The sequence below is a fragment of the Procambarus clarkii genome, chromosome 74, assembly GCF_040958095.1.
Source record: "Procambarus clarkii isolate CNS0578487 chromosome 74, FALCON_Pclarkii_2.0, whole genome shotgun sequence".
In the NCBI taxonomy this organism is placed as follows: Eukaryota; Metazoa; Arthropoda; class Malacostraca; order Decapoda; family Cambaridae; genus Procambarus; species Procambarus clarkii.
In genome coordinates, this window is record NC_091223.1 from 11506443 (window position 1) to 11521708 (window position 15266).

General features: G+C 48.0%; 1 protein-coding gene across 12 annotated transcripts in view; it reads left to right on the top strand.

The window, feature by feature from the left end:
- Nucleotides 1-15266, top strand: part of LOC123767372 (uncharacterized) — a 648238-nt gene that overhangs the window by 603988 nt on the left and 28984 nt on the right. The window lies entirely within an intron of this gene.

Sequence of the window (15266 nt, forward strand, 5' to 3'; positions counted from 1 at the left end):
ATGCAACGCTGGTTTTTTGCCAGACTTCCCCGCCCTATAGCGGGCAAAATATTCCACTTACGATTTTTTTATTATTTTTTCCGTGATCAAGGAACACAAATTAACAGGTTTAGAAGATTTTTTTATTTTTGTGGGGAGCCCCTACGGCTCCCTGGAGCTTATCGGGCTAATGTATGTTATATTAGACCGGGACATAAGCTAAGGAGTTCAGACCTACCAGGGACCAGCGCCAGAACCTGGCCCCTTCAGAGAGGTTTCAGGGAGCAATGGCACTGGAAAACCCCCTTGTGGTTGGGGTTTTCCTTATCTGCCATTGACCGGTGTCAGGCACCCAGAAAGGTAGGCATGACAAAACAAACTCCACGTGGTAAAAAACTAAAAGAAAAAAAACGAACAGAGAGGTAGAAACTCCCTACAATCCCAAGGAAACAAGCAAACATCACACTTTACTGCTGCGCCGATCGTCCGCGCAGCCCTCCCCGCCCCGAGAGAGGGAGGGGAGGAGCCCCGGACCTACCGCGCTGGCTGCCAAGCTCCAGTTCGTAAGCTAATGTCAACCGGGATAGACGCTTCTCTGGCCTCAGTTTCCTAGGCGGTGTTTGCCTTGTGTGGCGTTCACTGCCGTGTGTTGTGTTGTGCGGTGGCCAGGAGTACCTCATCAGTGCCGGGGCTGCATGCGCTTAGTGGCTGACTTCCCTAAGCACCCTGTGAGTACTGCCCTTGCGTAACAGGGTTATCTTCCTTGGGGCGTTCGGGAACCTTTCCAGTAGAGGTTCTTACTACTCGCCATTTGCCTCGCCCTTGGGGCCAGCTGGGGCTTGGGGCCCTTGTTTGGCCCTGGGTAGGGATTGGTATTGTGCTGGTTAGGGCGTCAAGGTGTTGCACAGCCTGCCACCTAAGCGGCGACTGGTTCCTCTTGCCTCTGGAGACGGTGTTCTTTTGCGGGGTTTTTGTTTTGTTTTTATTTTCAATTGCCTAATGGGGGTCTGCCCAGTGTGGCTATAGTTCCACTGGTAGTGTTTGGCGGCCCTCTGCTAGGCCCATGTGATTGTACACGTCTCAGGGGTTTTCAGTGCTCTCCCCAACCTGTTTAGCAACACCTTGCCCGGGCTTCCCGTAGCAGTCAGCCTACGGGCCCTGGAAACCCCTGTCTGGGCTTGGGGGGACCATTGAATGTGTCTTCCGTACGATCTTGTACGGGATCGTTGGTTGCTGTGCCCTTGTCTCCGGGTGACAATCACCACTTTTACCTCCGTCATGCTGTCTGTAGGGTCACTGGCACCTTGACCCGGAGTCTTGCGAGAGATTTTCTCTGCTTGTTCTCCAGTACTCTCCTGGTGTTATTACTGTTCAGAGTACAGGCGGCATCCGTGTTGCAAGCTAGGTTAGGTTGCTGCAACATGCTAGGTTGGTTTCCCACTCGGATGCCCCGAGGCCGCCCCGTTTTGGTTAGGTGCTGTTCACCCCTTTCCCTCCCTGTTACCGGCTCCGGACCGTCTGCGGGTTTCGGGGTCGGGGAGGGGTTTAATTGGGGCAGAGACTCGGGCGGTTTTCGGGGGCTGCCCTGTTCGGGTTGGGGGACGGAGGTTTTCGAGCTGGTTCCTCCTGCCAAGGCTTCTGGGTCTTACCAGCGGCCCTTTCTTGCAGCCTTTCCCATGGGCTCTTGCTTTTCTTTATGGGTGGAGGGCTTGGAGGACGGCTCTGCCCCGTGGCCTCTGTTGCTGGTTTCCGGGGCTGTGGGGGATGCCTGCTAGCAGTTCAGGGGCAGTTTGCCCTTGCCTGGGTTTTCTGCTTTTGGGCAGCGTTTTTCGCCCATCCAGTCTGCTTGCTTCCCGCATTTGCTGGTTTTTGTTTCTTTAGCGTCAGTCACAGCCCCTGCTAGCGGCCATTTTCGTCTGCCAGTTTCCTAGCCTGGCCATCAGGGCGGCGTTGCTGTTTGTTTACATGCGACTGGGTGTGCGAGAGAGCTTCTTGGGTGAGTTTTCACCTTTTTTCAGGGGTTTTATTCTCCTGTTGTCATTTCTTGGTTTTTTGGTGTTTTCTGCCCGTTTTCTGTTCCTCTGGGAACGTTTGAGTGTTGATTTTACACCGGGTTTCCCATTTTTGTCGGTTTTGGGTCTGAACCTTTAGGTTTGGGCTCAGTGTCCTTGGCTGTTATGCTTGCTCCCACACTTTGTCCCTCGGTTTTCAGTCTGTTATGCCCGTTTTCCCAGGGGGTTCTGTCTGGGGGCTGTGCTTTGCCTTTCTGTGGTGTTCTCAGCTGGCAAAATGTGGTGATTTGGCCTCCCTCTGGTTCGATTCTGGGTTCCTTTGGGTTCTTTGGTTTCGTTCCGGAGGTTTCTTCCTCTTGGGCCCCCTTTGTGGGTTCTGGGGGCTTTATTTCCTCGTGTGTGACCCGGTTTCTGCCTTCTGGAGTTCCGGGGTCTTCCTGGCTTGCAGACTGATCTTTTTGGGTCTTGGCATGCGTTGTGGTCGTGCTGGGACTTTGAGGTTTTGTCAAGGTGGGCCTTTAGATGCAGTTTTGTGCCCTTTTTTGCCTGGCTGGCGTGTGCTCTGACCCGGGCGGCAGATTGTAAATTTCTTTTCAAGTGTATGTGTGTGTGTATGCATGTACATGTGTACACTGTTTGTGTAATTACCTAAGTGTAGTTACAGGATGAGAGCTACGCTCGTGGTGTCCCGTCTTCCCAGCACTCTTTGTCATATAACGCTTTGAAACTACTGACGGTCTTGGCCTCCACCACCTTCTCACTTAACTTGTTCCAACCGTCTACCACTCTATTTGCGAAGGTGAATTTTCTTATATTTCTTCGGCATCTGTGTTTAGCTAGTTTAAATCTATGACCTCTTGTTCTTGAAGTTCCAGGTCTCGGGAAGTCTTCCCTGTCAATTTTATCAATTCCTGTTACTATTTTGTACGTAGTGATCATATCACCTCTTTTTCTTCTGTCTTCTAGTTTTGGCATATTTAATGCTTCTAACCTCTCCTCGTAGCTCTTGCCCTTCAGTTCTGGGAGCCACTTAGTAGCATGTCTTTGCACCTTTTCCAGTTTGTTGATGTGCTTCTTAAGATATGGGCACCACACAACAGCTGCATATTCTAGCTTTGGCCTAACAAAAGTCATGAACAATTTCTTTAGTATATCGCCATCCGTGTATTTAAATGCAATTCTGAAGTTAGAAAGCATTGCATAGGCTCCTTGCACAATATTCTTTATGTGGTCCTCAGGTGATAGTTTTCTATCTAGAACCACTCCTAGATCTCTTTCTTTATCAGAATTCTTTAAAGATTTCTCACATAATATATAGGTTGTGTGGGGTCTATGTTCTCCTATTTCACATTCCATAACATGACATTTATTTACATTAAATTCCATTTGCCAAGTGGTGCTCCATATACTTATTTTGTCCAGGTCTTCTTGAAGGGCATGACAGTCATCTAAATTTCTTATCCTTCCTATTATCTTAGCATCATCAGCAAACATGTTCATATAATTCTGTATACCAACTGGTAGATCATTTATGTAGACAATAAACATCACTGGTGCAAGAACTGAACCCTGTGGTACTCCACTTGTGACATTTCTCCATTCCGATACATTGCCTCTGATTACTGCCCTCATTTTTCTATCAGTCAGAAAATTTATCATCCATGTTAGAAGCTTACCTGTCACCCCTCCAATATTTTCCAGTTTCCAGAACAACCTCTTATGTGGAACTCTGTCGAAATCCTTTTTTAGGTCCAGATAGATGCAGTCAACCCAACCATCTCTTTCCTGTAATATCTCTGTGGCTCGATCATAGAAACTGAGTAAATTCGATACACAGGATCTTCCAGATCGAAAACCATACTGTCTGTCTGATATTATATCATTTCTCTCCAGGTGTTCTACCCATTTAGTTTTGATTAGTTTTTCCAATACTTTCACTATTACACTTGTCAATGATACAGGTCTATAATTGAGGGGGTCTTCCCTGCTGCCATTTTTGTAGATTGGAACTATGTTAGCCTGTTTCCACACGTCTGCTGCGATTCCTGTACACAGGGATGCCTGAAAGATCAGGTGAATTGGAATGCTGAGCTCAGATGCACATTCTCTCAGAACCCATGGTGAAACTCCATCTGGGCCAGCTGCTTTGTTCTTACTGAGCTCCTTGAGCATATTTTCCACTTCATCTCTAGACACCTCTATCCGCTCTATGTTGTGCTCTGGAATTCCCATTGTGTCTGGTTCTCTGAAGATTTCATTTTGTACAAACACACTTTGGAACTTTTCATTTAATGTTTCACACATTTCCTTTTCATTTTCCGTGAATCTGTTTCCCATTTTCAACCTCTGGATATTATCCTTTACCTGCAATTTGTTGTTTATGAATTTGTAGAATAGGCCCGGTTCTGTTTTACATTTATCTGCTATCCCTTTTTCAAAATTTCTTTCTGCCTCTCTCCTTACTGCTGTATAGTTGTTTCTCGCATCTTTGTATCGCTGGTGTGTTTGGGGGTTTGGCCTCTTCCTATACTGATTCCATTTTTGTGTCTTTTGGTCTCTTGCCCTCTCACAATTTCTGTCGAACCAATCCTGTTTTCTGGCCCTGCATCTCTGTTTTGGTATGAATGTTTGTGTGCCTTCCTCGTATATTTTTAAAAATTTGGCATACATTTCATTTACTTCCCTGCCTAGCAACAATTCTGTCCAATTACACTCATTAAAAAAATTTTGAAGTTCCCCATAGTGTCCTATCCTTAAATCGAGTTTATCAACTGTTTCAATGTCCCTATTTTCTGCTAGATGATATCTTAAAGCATAATCAATGTCTAACAGGACGTGATCACTCTTTCCCAAGGGAGGAAGGTACTGGATGTGAAATATCTCTTCTTCTTTCCTGGTGAATACTAGATCCAGTACTGACGGTACATCTCCTTCCCTCATTCTTGTGGCCTGCTTTATGTGTTGATACAAGAATGTCTCCAGAATAAGGTTCACAAATCTGCATGTCCAAAAGTCCTCCGTTCTTGCTTCATAGGCCTCCCAGTCTATTGCTTTAAAGTTGAAGTCCCCCAGTATCAACAGTCGTGATTTATCTTTATCTGCTTGTGCAATAATATCTCTCATGACCATTATGAGGCCCTCTCGTTTGTCATCTAGTTCTTCCTTTGTCCATGTGTTGCTTGCTGGTGTGTGCACATGTGTATGTGCATAAGCACGTGTGTGTCACATGTGTGTATGTGTATATACATTATATGTATATATGTGTGTACTTTTTCTTTAGGAAGGGGCTCTGTTCCAGATAGATAGATAATCATATAACTATCTACGGGCTTACCATAGCCCGTGTTACTTGGAACTTTTTCTTCCAGGTAGCGAATCTTTAACAACAACAACAACTTCCCTTCTCTGTTGACGGGGCGCTGGGGGAGCAGCTTGCTCTGTTGACTCTCATATGGTCCTGCTGTTGGTGGGCGCTTTTGGTTGTCTTCTGGCCTCTGGTAGCGGCAGTGGATGGCTTCTCCCCCTTTGGGAGGTTCAGAGCAGGCGGGGTGGGCTTCTTCCACTGCGCTTCGTCGTGTCATCTTGGTGGGTGCGTTGGGCGTGGTCGATCCGCCCCATCCTTCTGGGGTTCCCGTCTGCTCTTTGCAGACATGGGCCTTCTAATCTGCGGTTCTTCTGGACGTCTTCAGTCTGCGCCCTGGCTTCTATGCCCTCCTAGGAGGCCTGTTGTCTCCTGTCCGGCTTCCGTTGGGGCCGTGTGCCTGGATAGTGACCCTGGACCTCCAGGTCAATTATTGGCACTTGGTGTTTTTTTTTTTTTTTTTTTTCCCATCTTTACCAGATCTTAGTGCCCTGTCTGAGTCTGCTTGAGATTCAGTGTCTGGCCTACCTCGATGACTGGCTGGTGTGGGCTCCCAGTCGGTCCGCTTGTCTGCTCGCCAGGGGTGTGGTTCTTTCCAGATTGCCGGGTTTGGTTTCCTGGTGATCTGGAGGCCATTCCATATGTTTCTGTCCCGGTTTCGAACCTGGGCCTTGTTTAGGGCTATTGGGCCACTCCTTGTCTTTTCCTCCAGAAGTGTTACTGCGGCTGTGGTCCCGCCTTCGGCTGTGCATGAGGGGTCCCGGGTTGCTCGAGCGGTTGTGCGGGAGTCTGAACTTCGACGTGCTAGTCTGCCCGCGAGGTCGGATTTGGCTTCGGCGTCTGTTTGGTTCCTTCGGAGACTCCCCTTCCGCCTCTTGCAATCGTTGGGTTCGTTCCTCCGGGGATCTTGTGTTGGTGCTGCGTCACCAGCTTCCTCTTTTGGGTTTTTGGGGTTCCGTGCCTTGGCACCTCCCCGAGCCTTCGCTCGATGTGTTCACAGACTGCTCATCTCTTGGCTGGGGCTTTTGTGACCAGTGCTCACCAGGTCGGCCGGGGATGGTGGAGTCTGGCCGCCGTCGGGCTCACAGCACGGTTTGGGAGTTCGTGGCTGTATGGTTTGCGCTTCGGAGGGTTTGGGTCACTCGGTGCTCTACCATTCAGCTCTTTTCGGACTGTTCTCTGGCGGTTCTTGCCGGAACCACAGGGTTTCCTCTTAGGTGTTGACCTTTGGGGTCGGTTCCTTGGAGTGGCTCGTTTGCTGGATTCTCGGGGTTTGGCTAACTGTGAGTTTCATGTCTGGGGTGTGTCCTGCGTCCTGGCAGACAGCTGTCTCGGCTCATTCCTCTGTTCGCGGATTGGCCAGTCATCGCTGACTCGTTTCGTTGGCTCTGCTGGACGTATGGACTCCTGGCCATGGACGTTCTTTGAGTCGGCATAGTCTAGGCGTCGCCCATTTTATGTGGCGCCCTTACCCGCCTGCGAGGCGTTCACGTTGGATGCTTTTCGGCAGGACTGGTCGAGGTGCGGGTTCCTGTTCCTCTTCTCCCGGTCCAGCTGTTGCTTCGGGTTCTGGCTCGGATGCAGCCCATTCCCACGAAAGCAGTCCTTATGGTTCCTTGGTGGCCGGCCCAGCTTCTTTTCAGACGCTGCTTGATAGGTATCCGAACCTGGGGCGTTTTCCCGCGGCTCCGCCTCTTTCGGCGGGTCAGATCGGTTCTGTACGTGACTGGTTCGGCCTTCTCCTTGGCTCTTCGCGTTTGGTATTTTGACGCGGGTATCACCATCTCTGTGGTGTTCAGGTGGCCTTGTTGACGGTGTCCCACCTGCGAGCTTCGTCTTGGCGACAGTATGACGTTCCTAGTGTTTCTATGCACTTTTTCTTGCTCTTTGTACGTTGTCTTCTCTTTCGCATCGGGTTGTCTTGTCCTTTCTTAGGTTTTCTGGACTACAGTTAATTGATGTTTTCTTACTGTTGCCTCATTTTATGCGGCGCTGGCGGAGCCGCTCCGGCTTGCGTTCGGGGTGGACGTCACATCTGCCTCGTTTTGTTCGCTTTCTCGTGTTTTGTTTCACCTCCGGCCTGCTCATGCGTCGCCTGCACTGTCCTGGACCTTAATCAGGGTGCCTTCTTATCTCCTTCTCAGTTTGTGGTAGCCCCTTCGGTTCAGGTTTCTGCTCTTTGGTACTGGTGGTAGATTTGCACGTGTGCAGCCTTTCTCCGTCCTGGCGACGGTCGAGACGGCTGGTTTCTGGAGGGGTTCTTGGGTTATTGATGCTTCATTGATTTGGCCAGGGGTGCGTCCTTTTTTGCCGTTACCTGCATACCGTGTCTGGGGATGCGCTTTGGTTTGTTCCGGTTCCCCTCGTTCCCTGTTCAGGGCTTGGGTCTCCCAGGTCGTCCGCAGAATTTTTCAGTCTTCCAGCCTGCGGTCTGTCTTTGCGCCCGTGCTGTTCAGACGTTTGCAGCTTTTGCTGCTGTGTTGGTGACGTTCTAGGGCTCATTTCGGGCGCACGGAATTGAGGGTCGGACAGGTTTTTGGCCGCCCATTCTTTATGTCGCAGGTTGCGACATAAAGAACCTTGGGTCGACATAAACCTTGACATAAACCTTGGGTCGCAGGTTGCATCCTGTTGTCTCGGCTTCGCGTTGCGAAGTTTGTGGCGGCCGCCTCCCGGGTTAGCCCTTTCTTTTCCTTCTCTTTAGGTATGAAGCTCCAGGGAGCCGTAGGGGCTCCCCACAGAAAACCAGCGTTGAATGTAATGAAACTCCATTTTCTGGGTGAGCCCCGGAGGCTCCCTGGCAACCCTCTTTCCCACCAGTCGGCGGGTTTTTCGCAGTGGTTGAAGCTTAGCTTCCGAACTGGAGCTTGGCAGCCGGCGCGGTAGTTCCGGGGATCCCCCCTCCCCCTCTTGAGGCGGGGAGGGCTGCGCGGACGATCGGCGCAGCAGTAAAGTGTGATGTTTACTTGTTTCCTTGGGATTGTAGGGAGTTTCTACCTCTCTGTTCGTTTTTTTCTTTTAGTTTTTTACCATGTGGGGTTTTTGTTATGCCTACCTTTCTGGAAGCCTGACCCAAGTCGATGGCAAATAAGGAAAACCACAACCACAAGAGGGTTTTCCAGTGCCATTGCTCCCTGAAACCTCTCTGAAGGGGCCAGGTTCTGGCGTTGGTCCCTGGTAGGTCTGAACTCCTTAGCTAATGTCCCGGTCTAATATAACATACATTAGCCCAATAAGCTCCAGGGAGCCTCCGGGGCTCACCCAGAAAATGGCGTTTCATTACATTCAACGCTGGGTTTTTTATGCACCTTTGGGTGACAATGGCCAAATAGCCCTTAGCAACACAAGCGTTAACACGAACTCAGAAAACTTTGAAAGAGAAATTGATAATATGCCAATGCACTCAGCTCCTGGACCCGAAATTCAATATTCATAAAGGAATGTAAAGTACAAGTAGCGCATGTACTCAGCGTAATATGGAGAAAGAGCCTAGATACAGGGGCGATACCAACTGCACTTAAATCTGCTGATATAGCTCCTCTGCACAAGGGTGGTAGCCTTGGCAAACAATTATAGACCAGTTGCACTAATATCATACATAATAAAAGTTTTTGAAAGGGTTATTAGGAATCATTTCTAGTTTTGTGGAAAATAATGAGCTACACTACCCAGGACAACATTGGATTTAGAGCGGGCAGATCCTGTCTGTCACAGTTATTCAATCAGCTACGAGGAGAGGTTAGAAGCATTAAATATGCCAAAACTAGAAGACAGAAGAAAAAGAGGTGATATGATCACTACATACAAAATAGTAACAGGAATTGATAAAATTGATAGGGAAGATTTCCTGAGACCTGGAACTTTAAGAACAAGAAGTCATAGATATAAACTAGCTAAACACAGATGCCGAAGAAATATAAGAAAATTCACTTTCGCAAACAGAGTGGTAGACGGTTGGAACAAGTTAGGGGAGAAGGTGGTGGAGGCCAAGACCGTCAGTAGTTTCAAAGCATTATATGACAGAGTGCTGGGAAGACGGGACACCACGAGCGTAGCTCTCATCCTGTAACTACACTTAGGTAATTACACTTAGGTAATTACTATGACAAAATTACAGAAGTTCTAGAAGAAAAGCGAAATGCAGATGTTGTATACACAGACTTTGCAAAGGCATTCGATAAATGTGACTATGGAGTGATAGCACACAAAATGAGGTCAATGGGAATAACTGGTAAAGCAGGACGCTGGATACTTAATTTTCTGTCGAACAGAACACAAAGAGTAACAGTCAATCAAATAAAATCGAGTCCAAGGGCAGTTAAAAGCTCTGTACCTCAAGGTACAGTCCTTGCACCACTGCTGTTTCTTATTCTCATATCAGATATAGACAAAAATACAAGTCACAGTTTCGTGTCATCCTTTGCTGATGACACAAAAATCAGCATGAAAATTACCTCTGCTGAAGACATTGAAAAATTACAAGCAGATATCAACAAAGTTTTCGATTGGGCAGCAGAAAATAACATGATGTTTAACAGTGATGAATTCCAGGTACTCGGGTATGGCAAAAATGAGGATCTGAAACATAATACAGGGTACAAAACACAATCAAATCTACCCATAGTAGAAAAACAGCATGTCAAGGATTTGGGAATAATGATGTCCGACGATCTAACGTTTAGGGAGCATAATCAAGCAAATATTGCATCAGCCAGAAAAATGATAGGATGGATCACGAGAACTTTCAAATCTAGGGATCCCATCACAATGGTTGTACTCTTCAAGTCACTTGTGTTGTCCTGTCTCGAGTACTGCTCAGTACTCACTTCCCCCTTCAGAGCAGGAGAGATTGCTGAAATAGAGGGAATACAGAGAACATATGCGGCATGCATAGATGCAATAAAGCACCTAAATTATTGGGAGCGTCTCAAAGCTCTCCAAATGTACTCACTGGAAAGGAGACGAGAGAGGTACCAAATAATATGCACATGGAAAGTACTGGAGGGTCGGGTCCCTAATCTGCACAGTAAAATAACAACGTACTGGAGTGAATGATATGAAAGAAAATGCAGAACAGAACCATTGAAGAGCAGAGGTGCCATAGGCACAATCAGAGAACACTGTATAAACATTAGAGGTCCGTGGTTGTTCAATATCCTACCAGCGACTATAAGAAATATTGCCAGAACAACTGTGGACATCTTCAAGAGAAAACTAGAATGTTTTCTAAAAGAAGTTCCGGACCAACCGGGCTGTGGTGGGTATGTGGGCCTGTGGGCCACTCCAAGCAACAGCCTGGTGGATCAAACTCTCACAAGTCATGCCTGGCCTTGGGCCGGGCTTGGGGAGTAGAAGAACTCCCAGAACCCCATCAAGCAGGTATCAAGCAGGAAGCAGGAACAATATATGCAAACGGCTTCCTCCAGCTGCCATCCTATATCTGACTTGTTGGTTCTCTGGGGGTCCCGAGTGGGTTCCTCCCAGAGGGTAATGCCAGGACCCGCAGTTCTGCTCGTCGAGGTGGGCGACAGGTACCAGTTTTTGCTCTGCCGGTGCCGCCTTCGGTCTTGGTTGTGCCTGGTCCACACGGTGCTCACTCTGTACGCAGGTCGGGTTCTCGCTCTGTACGCAGGTCGGGTTCTCGCTCTGTACGCAGGTCGGGTTCTCGCTCTGTACGCAGGTCGGGTTCTCGCTCTGTACGCAGGTCGGGTTCTCGTACGGGCTGAAAGCCCTTTCGCGGTTCACCCCATTGATGGAAATGGAGGGGAGGCTTGCTCTGTTCGCTCACGCCTGGACTCACGATTCGTGGGCTTTTCGGGTTGTTCCTCGCGGCCTTCGGTGACGTTGGGTGGCTCCTGCCCCTTCGGGGGGTTCGAAGCTGTAGGACACGCCTCTTCTCCTGCGCTCTGTCAGGTCATCTTGGAGTGGGTGTGCTTGGGCGTGGTCGAAACGACGACGTCCCTCAGGTAGGTTTCCACCTGTTTCCAGTTCCGAAATGGGACTGTGCAGACCTGCGGTTCATTCTGAACTTGTCCCGTCTGAATCTCTGGGTTTTTTGCGCCTCCTTTCGGATGATCACTCTGTCCCAGGTCCGGCTTCTGTTGGAGCTGGCCACTTGGATGGTGTCCCTGGACCTCAAGGATGTGTATTAGCACTTCCTAATTCATCCGGGGTTCAGGGAGTGGCTCGGTTTTGTTTTGAGGCATCAGAGTTACCACTTTCGTTGTCTCCCTTTCGGGTTGAACCTGGCACCTCACGTGTTCACATGCCTCACCCAAGTTGTGGTGGCCCATCTGTGTCTGTTAGATGTTCTGGTGTTGGCTTACCTCGACGACTGGCTGGTTTGGGTTCCCAGTCGATCTGCATGTCTGCTTGCCAGGGGTTTGGTGCTTTCCCAGCTAGCCGGGTTCAGGTTCCTGGTGAACTGGCGGAAGTCCCATCTGGTTCCCTCCCAGGTTCGGACCTGGCTGGGTCATGTGTGGGACTCTCAGACCGATTCCTTGTCTCTTCCTCTGGAGTCTCTCCTTCGGTTGTGGTCCTGCATGTGCTTGTTTCTGGGGGCTCCTGGGTCACCCGGGAGCCCCCAGAAACCCCCGGGGTTGCCCCAGGAGTTTTCTAAAAGAAGTTTAGAAACTGCAGGGGTGGTTTCTAAACTTCTTTCACCGCCGGGGCAACCCCGGGAGTGAAACTCCAGGGGTCGCCCCGGCGGTTGCTTGAAGGTCTGTGCGGGAGTCTGAACTTTGTGATGATGGTCTACCTGCTGGGTCAGGTTTGGCTTCTTTGGCTGTTCTGGTTCCTTCGGGGACGTCCCTTCCGCCTCTCTCGCGATCGCTGGTTCAACCCATGGGGGCCTTGCGTCGGCTGCTATGTCACCGGTTTCCTCTTCGGGTTTTTCGGGGTTCAGTGCCTTGGTGCCTACCTGAGCCTTCGCTCGATATGTTCATGGACACGTCGTCTCTCAGCTGGGGCTTTGTGACCAGTGCTCATCAGGCCGGTCAAGGGCAGTGGCGTACATCCTTCAGTCGGGCCCATAGCACGGTGAGGGAGTTCGCCACGGTGTGGTTTGCACTTTGGAAGGTTCGGGTTGCCTGCCCCCCCCCCCCCCCAACCCCCCCCTTTCTCCCCCTCTCTCTCCTCTCTCTCTCTCCTCCCTCTCTCTCTCCTCCCTCTCTCTCTCCTCCCTCTCTCTCTCCTCTCTCTCTCTCCTCTCTCTCTCTCCTCTCTCTCTCTCTCCTCTCTCTCTCTCCTCTCTCTCTCTCTCCTCTCTCTCTCTCCTCTCTCTCTCTCCTCTCTCCTCTCTCTCTCTCCTCTCTCTCTCTCTCCTCTCTCTCTCTCTCCTCTCTCTCTCTCTCCTCTCTCTCTCTCTCCTCTCTCTCTCTCCTCTCTCCTCTCTCTCTCTCCTCTCTCTCTCTCTCTCTCTCTCTCTCTCTCTCTCTCTCTCTCTCTCTCTCTCTCTCTCTCTCTCTCTCTCTCTCTCTCTCTCTCTCTCTCTCTCTCTCTCTCTCTCTCTCTCTCTCTCTCTCTCTCTCTCTCTCTCTCTCTCTCTCTCTCTCTCTCTCTCTCTCTCTCTCTCTCTCTCTCTCTCTCTCTCTCTCTCTCTCTCTCTCTCTCTCTCTCTCTCTCTCTCTCTCTCTCTCTCTCTCTCTCTCTCTCTCTCTCTCTCTCTCTCTCTCTCTCTCTCTCTCTCTCTCTCTCTCTCTCTCTCTCTCTCTCTCTCTCTCTCTCTCTCTCTCTCTCTCTCTCTCTCTCTCTCTCTCTCTCTCTCTCTCTCTCTCTCTCTCTCTCTCTCTCTCTCTCTCTCTCTCTCTCTCTCTCTCTCTCTCTCTCTCTCTCTCTCTCTCTCTCTCTCTCTCTCTCTCTCTCTCTCTCTCTCTCTCTCTCTCTCTCTCTCTCTCTCTCTCTCTCTCTCTCTCTCTCTCTCTCTCTCTCTCTCTCTCTCTCTCTCTCTCTCTCTCTCTCTCTCTCTCTCTCTCTCTCTCTCTCTCTCTCTCTCTCTCTCTCTCTCTCTCTCTCTCTCTCTCTCTCTCTCTCTCTCTCTCTCTCTCTCTCTCTCTCTCTCTCTCTCTCTCTCTCTCTCTCTCTCTCTCTCTCTCTCTCTCTCTCTCTCTCTCTCTCTCTCTCTCTCTTTCTTCTCTCTCTTTCTTCTCTCTCTTCTCTCTCTCTCTCTCTCTCTCCCCCCCCCCTCTCCCCCCCCTCCCTCCCTCCCTCCCCCCCCCCCCTTCCTTCCTTCCTTCCTTCCCCCTCTCACCTCTGTGATATGGAAATTCTGCCTCTGTTACCCTATAGCCAGCCTCTTCCTCATAGCTGATGCTATCCAGTATTTAGGGGCTATCTCATCATGATAGCTTTAGTTAAAGAGCCACCAGGGCATACCCAGAAATTGGCATTTCATTATGCTCAGTTTTTTTCTTTCTTTTTCTTTTGTTATTTCCTTTTTAGTTGGGTTCAGTTGTATATTATGTTACTTATTCTATTAAATTGTACTAAAATCTTAATCTTTTATTATGTTTTATAGTAGTGTGTCTACTATATCCCTGTTGTCTTACATATGTGCAATTACCTAAGGGTAGTTACAGGATGTGAGCTACGCTCGTGGTGTCCCATCTTCCCAGTACTCTTTGTCGTATACAGCTTTCAAACTACTGATGGTTTTGTCCTCCACCACCTTCTCACTTTGCTTGTTCCAACCATCTACCTTTCTGCAAAAGAAAATTTTCTAATATTTTTTTGGCACCTTTATTTCCTTGGCTTGAATCTGTTTCCTCATGTTCGTGAAGTTACTGTTTCAGGAATTCTTCTTTGTCAGTTTGTGTCATTGTGTAATTACCTAAGTGTAGTTACAGGATGAGAACGACGCTCGTGGTGTCCCGTCTCCCCAGCACTCTTTCTCATAACACGCTTTGAAATTACTGACGGGTATGGCCTCCTCCACCTTCTCACCTAACTTGTTCCAACTGTCTACCACTCTGTTTACAAAAGTATATTTTCTTGTGTCTGTGTGTGAGTGCTTGCGAGTGCATATAATGGTGTTTGTATATTTTTTCATGTAGCAGTTTATATTATTTTGTATTGTAGACAAAATAATGTCTAATACTGATTTTCATTATTTGAATTAACATATTAAATATGAACTAGAATAATTCTAGATTTGTTTTCCTGCTTAATGAATATTGAGGATGCGACAACTCTTACTGTATGCTATAATGATGGGTGGTAAGAATGGTTGTACAGTATTTACACCCTAACATAACCATGGGTCTTCATTCTTGTATATCAGTGGCTTTGCATATTTGTTTCAAATAATGCATACTAGTAGAATATTTTAAAATAATCTTTACCAATTTACTTTATATAGAAGAGTACTGTAGTTGTGTGGCATGGAGATGACATCCACACCAAAACATTATTACCTCTGTTGATATGCAGTTGCTTGGCGAGGGGATTTCATGTAGAGTTGAAACATTAGATTGATGAAGGAATAATTACCTAAATGACATGAATGTTGTTTGCACAACATCAAATTATAGATAATGTTTCATTCTGAGGAGATTCTTCTTATGCTTAGCAGAAAATACAATGCAGGCAGGATATAGAGGAAGGTGTGAGGTAACCTCACTATATCACACACACCCTGTTTACTTGTACATTATCCATTTAATAATAATATTTTGTATTTATGAGACATACATTAGAGATGTGATACAGTGGAGTATCTGTATGTAAACAATGTAATGTATCCATTGTGAGACTTGTAAAACATCTCTTCAAAATGAAATGTTATCCAGAAAAAGCCATCTGATTCCAAGTTTTAGCTCTACATAGCTGTCAACAAGCCTACTTTGTGATTTATCCATATCACATGATAAAATTACTAAGTTAATGAATTCACTCCATATAATTTTCAGTTAAATTTT